Below are 10,309 nucleotides of genomic sequence, written 5' to 3' on the forward strand. Positions count from 1 at the left end.
TTGTTAAGGATGAAAGGCAGCTTGAGTGTAAGATGCTACACTGCTTTGCACAGAACCTGAGTTCAACACAGAGCACTCAAGTCAGGCACTTCTGCACATCTATCTTGTTTCTAGCTTCAACTATCTTTTTGACCTCAAGATAAATTCTTACTTGCATTTACTCATAATTAAAAAAATATTAATTCTGTGTGCTGTTCTAGAATTAATTACCCAAAAATTTGCCTTTAGGAGACAACTATGTTTCAAGAAATCTAGTGGCCACAATTCACAATGTGTGTGTTACTATTCTCATAGTCATAAATCTTTGTGCATTTCAGACCTTCAGGTTTATATATTACATGTGATAATCTTCTGTAAACCTTTAAAATATTTCTGATTCTCCAGCCTCCATAGTCCAGAATAAGTGAATGTGAACTGGCTTTGGTTTTAGTCATTTTTGAAATGTTTGTGATTTGGTAGTCACAAATCATGTGATTTGGTAGTCACAAATCATGGACGTGAGGATCACTACTATCTATCAGTAAAGGGAGCAAAAAATTGCATTCAGAGAAGACAGAGGTAAAAAAATCTGAAATGAACTCTGAAAAGTAAAATAAGTTCGATGACCACTGATAATAGTTTTGGGCTAAATAAATTAAAAACTTTCCTTGCAGAAAACATAATGCTGGTGTTTTCGGCTAGAGTATTTTAGAGTGGGTGGCTTTATCCTTGTAGTAGAATGAGTCATACATTAGTAGTTTAAAATATGTTCACAGTGTTTATAATAGTTGTGATATTCTTGGGTATATAGTGGGTGTTAGACATGTGTTTGTCCTTATTTTAAGGTTCATACTTATTTACTTTATGTGTGTATGTATGTATGTATGAGTATATGTATGTGTGTCATGTTCCTTTAACTCTCTGCAGAAGCAAGAAGTCAGCATCAGTTCTTGTTGAAACTGGACTTTCAGGCTGTTCTGAGATGCTTGATGAGAGTGTTAGGAATCAGACACAGATTGTCTGCAAGGCAAACAAATGCTTGTAACCATGAATTATCTCTGCAGCCTCAGAAATACATGTATTTTATAATACAATGAGGGATATTCTAAACTTTTTAGTCTCTTTTCTGAGTCTTTCATTACTTCATTTCTAGTGGGCATATACTGGATCTACATAAATTAGCTATTGTGGGTTCATGTTTATACTGGTTCTGTCATGTCCAGAATATAGTATTTCAAAGGTCTCCTTCCCATTTTATGGTTATTTAATTGTTTGGACCCATTTCTAAAACAGTCCTTAGAACCTGGTGTTGTGGAGTCCTTGAAAGAGATGACCCACCTATGGGAAAATACTCATGGTGGGGATAGTACGTGTCCAGATCACTAGTGTGTCAAACGTCCAGTTGAAATCTGCAGAATGACTCTTCTTCTATCTATAATCCTAAGAATCTGCTCTTTATTACAAGACAAAAATAACACAAGTGTGATATTTGATTATACTAATAGAAAATTCAGAAAATACAAAGTTTGTAAAGGTCTTTACCTATTTTTTCAACCTTGTTTCTTAGCATTCAAAACATGCCAGGTTCAGAAAAGCAGCTCTAAGCAAAACTATGGAGTATTTATTCTGGCTTTCCCATATAATGCAAACTTTGGCCTCTTCAGGACATTAGGAAACCAAAATTAATTTCCAACTCTTTGATTATGATTTATTATTATTATTATTATTATTATTATTATTATTATTATTATTATTGAGTCAGAAATCAAACAATGTTAAATCAGGAGGACCATAATGTATTTAGGGAAGAAACTTAAATCCAGCAAAAAGTTATTGGAGTAAAAGCACTGCAAAGGTACAGCACTGCAAAGATTCAATTAGTGTCATTGTTGGTAACTCCTGTTGGTCCTCTCAATCCACCTGTGCAAACACTAGGTCTTCAGTAAAGTTTTGTTTGTTTGTTCTATTCTGTTTTTTTTTTTTTTTTACAGTCACACAACATAAAACAATAGTTGAACAACAACAGAATCTGTAGAATTTCAGTTGTTTAGAAGCTTAATGTTGTTCAGAATCAAATTAATAGTAACTAAATTCTCATGATGCCTCTCTGGGACTAGTACCATTGCTTTTACTGTGGCAATGAAATAATGTTACAAGGAAAGTTAGATAAAACTGCAGACAAAGCTGTATCTGTCTAACTGGATCTGAAACACACTTTTCCTTATCCTTTGGGCTATCTGATTTTCACAGCAGTATCAGCAGTATCCCTTAGATACTTAGTACCTGCTTATCTCCAACGCATGATTATTCATTACTTTAAAATGTTTTATTACTGTAATTGCCTGTATGTATGTGTTTGCCTGTATGTATGTATGTATGTATGTATGTATGTATGTATGTATGTGTAGTGTGTACATAACCTGTCCGTCAGGGCTTGAAGACAGTATAGGACCCCTGTAACTAGAGCTAACTGTACTGGCTAGCCATCATGTAGGTCTTGGTTCTCTAAAAGAACAGCAAGTGCTCTTAACTGCTGAGCAGTGTCAAGTCTCTTTTAATCACTTTACAATGACACTTTGAAGAAGTATTTACATTTCTCTTTATAGTCATCAGAAGCTTGGACCATGAACTTGCCCATGGTTTCTGACAACAGCATAGACCATGAACATGGCCCCAGGCTGCAGTATGCACACACACCACTTAATGACATATGGATGATTGCAGATATACAACTGAGAAACAGGAAGAGAAATGAAAGACTTCTGTGACAGCCCTTCACCTCAACTCTCACCACCTTAGAAAAAGCTGCATACCAGAGAGAAACCCACCAAAAGAACACTCAAAAAATGTGACTAGAATCCTGAAGTTATTGTTTCATAATTGCTGGCTTCTGGCAGACGCAGGGAAGGGAATTACTCAGTTCTACTTAAGAAGCTGGCCAGAGAGAATTTGACCACACTACAATGACTATAATAATAACACAAAGTGGACTTCTTAATTTTAATTTTATTATTTTTTTGTGAGGGGGAAGTCACAAGAGTTGGGGAAGACATGGAAGGACTGGGAAATGAGTGTGATCTGGGTGCATACTGTGAAATTTTAAGAGTCAGTAAAAATGTTGAAAAATTATTCATGTTATTTACACATGCTAAACTTAATAAAGCTAAAGCATATACAGAAATCCTAACCTCTACTCTTGTCACATTCACATGGTTCTGGTTGAACATATATCAAAATTTTCCTTAATATGCTTTTTTTTTTCTATAAAAACTGGGAAATGAGGCCTCAGTCACTGAGCTGCCACTGAGGACTCAGCTGTCTCCCCCTCAAGCCCCTCGCTTCCTGAAGCTCTGTTCCCGACACCCGCTGCCTTCTCCTGCAGCCTTCTTCCACAGGCCGTTTCCACCGAGGAAAAGGAATCCTATCGTATGTCCACTATCCAGAACCTGCACTCTTTGCTGATGCAAGTAAGGGTGGTGACCTGCTTCCTGCTGTGACTGAGGATTATATCCATATAAGAATTCAATAGAGAAATGGCAGGAAGACCCTTATAACTGCCCAAGGGATCGCTGATGATTATGATAAAAAGAAACTAGTAAAGGCGTTTAAAAAGAGATTTGCCTGCAATGGAACTGTAATTGAGCATCCAGAATATGGAGAAGTAATTCAGCTCCAGGGTGACCAGCACAAGAACATGCCAGTTCCTGATAGAGACTGGACTGGCTGAGGACGATCGGCTGAAGGTTCATGGGTTTTAAGCGCTTGTGGCTCTCGGAAGCTTAAGTGAGGATTTCCTTGCAATGAGTAGATTCTCCCTTTGGTCCGTTGTCACAAGTTTAAAACCCTCACAGCTTGTATAATGTAATCATTTGGGGTCCACTTTTAACTTGGACTAGTGTAACTCCTTCATGCAATAAACTGAAAAGAGCCATGCTGTGTAGTCTTGAAGTCCCTCATTTAAACAGGTTAAGCAGTAAGCCCTGGAAGTGTCCACCCTGAAACAAAGCAATAACAAGGTTTCAGGCAAGAACCCCAAGATCACAGGAGGCTAAGTCTGACCAGAGGGTCCTTGGGGCTCCCTCTACAGAGTCCCCTGCCCTAGGAGAGTGTTATCACTTGAATAGCCCAAGTGATCAAGAGTATGGGTAACACCGCCCCAGCTATGTCACTAGAGGGAGTCTCTAGCCATAAAAAGAACCCCTGGTGTTTGACAAAGTAGGCAGAATTCAGAAAGCTACCTTCCAGAGAAGTCATGGGCACCTAGCTCACCATCAGGGCAGTCTTTTTTAAAGCAGATCTATCCTAGCCAAGAGATGTTGAAATATGAAGGGTAAGGCCAGCCTGGTATCAGTTAAACTTATGACAAGGGAACAAATGCCAAGCTGGTGCCATTGGTCATGTGGCTAGCTGTAGAGGATTCAACTCAATACGAGCCCCTGTACCATGAGAAGGAAAAAAACTTGTCTTTTGGTTTTCTTTTTCCCTCCAGTTTTAATGTTATGTAATGCTTTTAAATCCTTATTTAAATAAAGCTTGTTTTGAGGAAAAAAAAAAAAAAACCTGGGAAATGATTTCATTACTATGAAAGTTCTTCAGCTCTAATTCTCAGCATCTCTTTTCATAGTGTGATGTTTATTATTGCTATGTTGTTACGCTTAGGTTTAAAAATGTTAAATCTTGAGTTATTTTAATACGATCTTTAGTATACACCAAGAATAAATATCATGAAAAATGATAACAAAAAAAAGATTGGTGGTTCAGCGAAAGATAATATATAAATAAGCCAATCCTTAAACACAATGAGAATGGTTTTACCACTTTAGTGTTGACCCTGGGGATACAGTGATGCTATTTTCTCAAAACACTGTTTATCACAGTGGCCATCAGTGGTACTTATACAGGATTAGTGCTTCAACATGATGTCATTTCACAAAGATTGTGCACAAAGAGTAGTACACTTGAATTTTGAGTTTTTTTTTTTTTTTTTTTTTTTGTAAGAATCAGGTCTGAAGTCTACACGATCAGTGTTATTTAATTGAACCATAGTTACTGGCACACCTTCATTAGTTTAATCTGGTAGTTTACTATTTCTTCACTATTAATAGATGCATTATTAAGTGTATATATATTAAGCATGATTTCAGTGGCGATACTATTCTCAGTTTGAAAAGTTTCAGAAAAAAAGGTGAACATAATTTTAAAAACTATGACATCAATTTCAGTTGATAGAGAACAGTTTTAAAAACAATTCTTTTCTAGTTATGCAAATTATTGACAGATTGTTGTGCTTTTATGGCTAAAAAACAGTTTACTTTCACACATTGATAGAATGTGTAACCATTGGGGAAGGTATGTGTCTAAATATATCAAGAATGTGTTAGATGAGAGCTGAAAACTTCAATTGTAAGTATTTATGAGAATAATATTTTCAAATATCCTAGCAATAATACTGCACCTTAATAACTGTTCTTCAGTGTTATGAACAGAAAAATATCAAACAAATTGACTAGGGGAGATAGTGGGTAAACATACACACATACACACACACACACACACACACACACACACACACACTTTGAACATTTCATACATGTATAGAAAATAAACAATTCCCTTAAAGAAATACAGGAAAACACAGGTAAACAGGTAAGAGCCCTTAAGGAGGAAACACAAAATATCTTAAAGAATTGTAAGACAACACAACCAAACAGGTGAAGAAATTAAACAAAATTACCCAGGATCTAAAAATGGAAGTACAAACAATAAAGAAATGTCAAAGGGAGACTAACATGGAGATAGAAAACCTAGGAAAGAAATCAGAAGTCATAGACACAAGCATCACAAACAGAATACAAGAGACTGAAAAGAGAATCTCACGTGCAGAAGATACCATGGAAAACATTGACACAACTGTCAAAGAAAACCCAAAACATCCAAGAAATCTAGGACACAATGAAAAGACCACACCTAAGGATAATAGGTATAGATGAGAATGAAGATTCCCAACTTAAAGGGCCAGTAAACATCTTAAACAAAATTATAGAGGAAAACTTTCCTAACCTAAAGAAACATACAAGAAGCCTATAGAACTCCAAATAGACTAGACCAGAAAAGAAATACCTCCTGTCATATAATAATCAAAACATCAAATTCACAAAACAAAGAAAAATACTAAAAGCAGTAAGTGAAAAAGGTCAAGAAACATATAAAAGCAGACCTATAAGAATTACACCAGACTTCTCACCAGAGACTATAAAAGCCAGAAGTTTCTGGACTGATATCATACAGACCCTAAAAGAACACAAATGCCAGCCCAGAGTACTGTACCCAGCAAAACTCTCAATAACTATAGATGGAGAAACAAAGATATACCATGAAAAAAAATTTACACAATATCTTCTCACAAATCCAGCACTTCAAAGGATAATAGTTTGAAAACTCCAACTCAAGGAGGGAAACTACAACCTAGAAAGAGCAAGAAAATAATCTTCTAACAAACCCCCAAAAAGATAGCTACACAAATATAATTCCACCTCTAATAACAAAAATAACAGGAAGCAACAATCACTTTTCTTTAATATCTCTTAACATCAACGGACTCAATTCTATAGTAAAAAGACATAGACCAACAGACTGGATATGTAAACAGGACCCAGAATTTTGCTGCATACAGGAAACACACCTCAGCGACAAACACAGACATTACCTCAGAGTAAAAGGATGGAAAATAATTTTCCAAGCAAATGGTCACAAGAAACAAGCTGGAGTAGCCATTTTAATATAGAATAAAATCGACTTTCAACCAAAAGTTATCAAAAAAGATAAGGAAGGACACTTTATACACGTCAAAGGAAAAAACCTACCAAGATGAACACTCAACTCTGAACATCTATGCTCCAAATGCAAGGGTACCCACATTCATAAAAGAAACTTTACTGAAGCTCAAAGCACACATTGCACCTCATACAACAATAGTGGGGGATTTCAACACCACACTCTCAGCAACTGACAGATCATGGAAACAGAAAATAAACAGAGACTCAGTAAAATTAACAGAAATTATGAACCAAATAGATTTAACTGATATCTATAGAACATTTCATCCTAAAACAAAAGAATATACCTTTTTTTTCTCAGCACCTCATGGTACCTTCTCCAAAATAGACCATATAATTGTTCACAAAACAGGCCTCAACAGATTCATTAATATTGAAATAATCCCTTGCATCCTATCAGATCACCACAGACTAAGGCTGGTCTTCAATAATAACAAAAACAATGGAATGTCCACATACACGTGGAAACTGAACAACGCTCTACTCAGTGATGACTTAGTCAAGGAAGAAATAAAGAAAGAAATTAAAGACTTTTAAGAATTTAATAAAAATGAAGGCTGGATATAAAATCAACTCAAAAGAATCAATAGCCTTCTTCTACTCGAAGGATAAACAGGCTGAGAAAGAAATTAGGGAAATAACACCCTTCACAATAGTCACAAATAATATAAAATACCTTAGTGTGAATCTAACCAAGCAAGTGAAAGGTCTGTATGACAAGAACTTCAAGTCTCTGAAGAAAGAAATTGAAAAATCACAAAAAAATGGAAAGATCTCCCATGCTTATGGATTGGCAGGATTAATATAGTAAAAATGGCCTGAAGGCAATCTACAGATTCAATGCAATCCTCATTAAAATTCCAACTCAGTTCTTCGCAGAGTTAAAAAGAGAAAATTTCGAATTCATTTGAAATAACAACAACAATAACAAAATAAGACAGCAAGAACTATTCTCAACAATAAAAAAAAAAAACTGGAGGAATCACCATCCCTGACCTAGATCTGTACTACAGTGCAATAGTGATAAAAAAACAAAACAAACAAACAAACAAACAAACAAAACCCCTGCATGGTATTGGTACAGAAACAGTCAGATCAATGGAATAGAATTGAAGACCCATAAATGAACCCACACACCGATGGTCACTTGATCTTTGACAAAGGAACTAAAACCATCCAGTGGAAAAAGACAGCATTTTCAACAAATGGTGTTGGTTCAACTGGAGGTCAGTATGTAAAAGAATGAAAATGGGTCCATTTTTATATTTTTGTACAAAGCTCAAGTCCATCTGGATCAAGGACCTCCACAGAAAACCAGGTACATTGAAACTAATATAAGAAAAAGTTGTGAAGAACCTCAAACACTTGTGCACAGGGGAAAAGTTCCTGAACAGAACACAAATGGCTTATGCTCTAAGATCAAGATTTGACAAATGGGACCTCATAAAATTGCAAAACTTTTGTAAGGCAAAGGACACTGTCAATAAGACAAAATGGCAACCAACAGATTGGGAAAAGATCTTTACCAATCCTATATCCTGTAAAGGGCTAATATCCAATATATACATAGAACTCAAGAAATTAGACTCCATACAACCAAATAACTCTATTTAAAATGGGGTCCAGAGCTAAACAAAGAATTCTCAACTTAGGAAACTCAAAGGACTGAGAAGCATATACCCAGAAGATGCTCCAATATATAACAAGAACATATGCTCCACTATGTTCATAGCAGCCTTATTTATAATAGCCAGAGGCTGGAAAGAACCTAGATGTTTTTCAACAGAGGAATATATACAGAAAACGGTATATTTACACAATGGAGTATTACTCAGCTATTAAAAACAGTAAATTCGAGAAATTGTTAGGCAAAGGATGGAACTTGAAATTATCATCCTGAGAAAGGTAACCAAGTCACAAAAGAACACACACGGTATGCACTCACTGATAATTGGATATTTGCCCAAAAGCTCACAATACCCAAGATACAGCTAACAGACCACGTGAATATCATGAAGGGAGACCAAAGTGTGGGTGCTTCGGTCCTTCTTAGGAGTAACAAAATACTCATGGGAGCAAATATGGAGTTTGGGATAGAAACTAAAAGAGGGGCCATCTGGAGACTGCTGCACCTGGTTCTCCATCCCGTGTATAGTCACCAAAGGTAGACACTGATGTGGATGCCAGGCAGTGCATGCTGACAGAAGCCCAATATAGCTGTCTCTTTAGAGGTTTGTCAGAACCAGACATATACAGAGGTGGATGCTCACAGCTAATCATTGAACTGATCATGGGGTTTCCAATGGAGGAGTTAGAGAGAAGACTGAAGAAGCTGAAAAGCTTTGAGGCCCCATAGGGAGAGTAACAATACCAACCAACCAGAGCTCCCAGGTTCTAAACTACCAGCCTGGGAACACATAGGGAGGGACCCATGGCTCCAGCTGTATATGTATGGGAGGATGGACTTGTCAGGCATAGGTGAGAGAGGAGATCCTTGGTGCACTGAAGGCTGGATGCTGAGTGTGGGGGAATTCGAGGGTGGTTAGTTGGGAGTGGGTGGGTGGATGTATAGGATCACATCCTCATAGAAGAAGCAGGATGAGGGGGAATTGGATATTGGGTTCCTGGGGGGCATGTGGTAAGAGGATAACATCTGAAATGTAAACAAAATATCCAATAAAAAAAACAAATTTACAACACTATGTTACAGACATTTATGGTTGCATTGTTTACTCTGAATACCTTTGGGACTAATATGAATTTATATAAATAACATACAATATAAATATTATATTAAAATATAGAAATACAATATAAATATTATATTAAAACATAGAAGTACAAACCACTTAAATTTCAGAATTTCTTGTAAATAATGTTATAGATGTACATTTACACATTCATTCACATACTTATTCTATAATTTAATTCCCAAATAATAATTTTTAACATTTATTGTTTTAAAGGAAGAAAGTCATAATCCATTTCCTAATTATTATAAATTGTATTGTGTAAGATCTATAAATAGGTAATGTAAAAGAGTATTCAAAGACAAGAATATGTTTAGTTTTGTAGTAATAAGGAGTAGAGAGACAAATTGCCAGTCAAGCACGGCAGGGTTGATACAGTAGTTGCATAAGTTTTTCATCCACATGAAAAGAAGTCCTGGAACAGGTACCTAGGATAACTGTTGTACAAAAAATATATAGTTCTAGTAGAATCCAAGAAGAAGGTGGAGGATTTTAGATTCTAAGTGTGATTGAATCAAAATCCTTAGTTTATAATTATATCCTTTATATCACCATATAGTAGTATTTTAAATTTTGTTAACTGAAATATGTTAGACAATACAATTAATTTAATAATTTTGTAGTGGTTTTACCTGTAATTTTGATTTGAATAAACTAACACAGAGCCTTACTTAGGCATCTTTAGACTGTCAGTCATACACATGCAACAGTATCTGGTTTCATTCTAGAAAGAATTTTGTCTTC

The 10,309-nt window shown here is 35.8% G+C and overlaps 1 pseudogene; it reads left to right on the forward strand.

Moving 5' to 3' along the window:
* The first annotated feature begins 3,407 nt into the window (after positions 1–3,407).
* On the forward strand, positions 3,408–3,782 carry LOC117706098 (eukaryotic translation initiation factor 1 pseudogene; annotated as a pseudogene).
* The last annotated feature ends 6,527 nt before the right edge of the window (positions 3,783–10,309 follow it).

The sequence above is a fragment of the Arvicanthis niloticus genome, chromosome 3, assembly GCF_011762505.2.
Source record: "Arvicanthis niloticus isolate mArvNil1 chromosome 3, mArvNil1.pat.X, whole genome shotgun sequence".
Lineage (NCBI taxonomy): Eukaryota > Metazoa > Chordata > Mammalia > Rodentia > Muridae > Arvicanthis > Arvicanthis niloticus.